Here is a 2,285-nt window from a genome sequence, read left to right as displayed (position 1 = left end):
AATTATAGCAGAAAGAGCTGCAAGACACACATTCTTTCTGAGGATCACTAAGTAAGAGTGTTCCTGTCTGAGTCTATTTGGAATGACACAACAGAATACTATAGATTGAGTGGCTTAAACAACAAATATTAATTCTTACAGTTCTGGAGGCTAGAAAGCTGAAGATCAATGCACCAGGACATTCAATATCTGGTGAAGTTCAACTTCCTGGTTTACAGACAGCCTTTTTCTTTATGTATCGTCCCGTGGCTGAAGGGGATGAGCAGCTCTGCAGCATCTCTTTTTTAAAGGCACCAATCCCATTTATGAGTGCTCCACCCTCATGACCTAATCACCTCCCAAAGGCCCCACCTCCAAACAATATCATATTGAGGATTAAGCTTCAATGTATAAAGTTTAGGGAGCACAAATATTCAAAGAGTAAGTGCAGTGAATAGAAAACAATTACAAAAATGGTATACATTAATTCAGTTATATTGGTCATCAGTTTAAAAGTGAATGGCATAAACACCAATTAACAGAAATTGTCAGAGAGGATATTTTTAAAACATCCAATTATACGTTGTCTATAAGAATCTAGTTTAACACAAAAACTCAGATTAGTTAAAAGTACATATGAAGAAAGACATACCATGAAAATATCAATCAGAAGAAAGTTTGCATAGCTATACAAATTTTAGACAAACTTGACTTCAAAACAAAGAATATTTTTATTTCCATTTTCATTTTAGATTCAGGAGGTGAATGTGCAGGTTTGTTGCAAGGATATATGGCACGTTGCTGAGTTTTAAGCATCTATTGATCCTGTCACTCAAATAATGAACACTTAATAGGAAGTTTTTCAGCCCTTTCCCCGCTCCCTCTCTTCTTTTGGAGTTTTCAGTGTCTGTTGTCCATGTGAACCCAAGATTTAGCTCCCCCTTAGAAGTGAACATGCAATATTTGTTTTTCTGTTTCTGCATTAGTTTGCCTAGGATAATGGCCCCCAGCTGCATCCATGTTGCTGCAAAGAACGTGATTTTTTTTTTATGGCTGTGTAGTATTTCACGGTGTATACGTAGCACATTTTTTACATTCAGTCCATCATTGATGTTCTCCTTGGTTTGACTTGCATGTCTTTGCTATTGAGAATAGTGCTATGATGAACATACAGGTACATGTGTCTTTTTGGTAGAACAATTTATTTTCCTTTGGATATATACCCAGTAATGAGATGTATGGGTCTAATGGTAGTTCTATTTTTTGGTTTTCTGAGAAACCCAAACTGCCTTCTACAGGGGTTGAACTAATTTTCATAACAACGAGCAGTGTGTAAGCATTCTCTTTTCTCTGAAGTGTCACCAACATCTTTTTTTTTTCTTTTTAATAACCAACCTGTCTAGTGTGAAATGGTATCTCATTGTGGTTTGGATTTTCATTGCTCTGATGATTAATGATGTGGAAGATTTTTTTATATGTCTGTTGGCCACTTGTATGTCTTATTTTGAGAAATATCTGTTCATATCTTTGCCCACTTTTTAAGGGGATTTTTTTCTTGTTGATTCATTTATATTCCTTATAGATTCTGGATGTCCTTTGTTGAATGCACAGTTTGCAAATATTTTCTCCCGCTCTGTAGGTTGTCTGTTTACTCTGTTGATTACTTCTTTTGCTGTTCAAGGCTCTTTAGTTCAATTAAGTCCCATTTGTCTATTTTTTTTATTTCATTGCATTTGCTTCTGGAGTCTTCATCATAAATTATTTGCCCAGAACAATAGAAGAATATTCCTAGGAATAGATATATAGACTAATGAAACAGAATAGAGACCAAAGAAATAAAGCCACACACCTAAAATCAACTTATCTTTGACAAAGTTGACAAAAATAAACAGTGGCAAAAGAACACCTTATCAATAAATGGTGCTGGGAAAACTGACTAACCATATGCAGAGGATTGAAACTGGATCCGTATCTCTCGCCATATACAAAAATTAACTCAAGATGGATTAAAGCCTTAAATATAAGACCTCAAACTGTAAAAATTCTAAAGAAAAACAAAAGATTATCAAGAATAAATTGAGGCATTGCATAACAATGGAGTCAATTTTGCAAAAAGACCTAATAATCCTCACTGTGTGTGTAGGCCCCTAACAATAGGCTGTCAAAATACTTAAGGTAAAAGAAATGATTTCATTGAAAGGAGAAGTAGACAGAAAAGAGTTTCATTAAATATAAACTCATTAAAGCAGAAATGTTTTCCTGTTTTATTCACTACCATAGTCCCATGCCTATACAACTGGTTCCTA

This window comes from Mandrillus leucophaeus, unplaced genomic scaffold (assembly GCF_000951045.1).
Source record: "Mandrillus leucophaeus isolate KB7577 unplaced genomic scaffold, Mleu.le_1.0 Scaffold589, whole genome shotgun sequence".
Taxonomy (NCBI): Eukaryota; Metazoa; Chordata; class Mammalia; order Primates; family Cercopithecidae; genus Mandrillus; species Mandrillus leucophaeus.
This window is presented reverse-complemented; position numbering follows the sequence as displayed.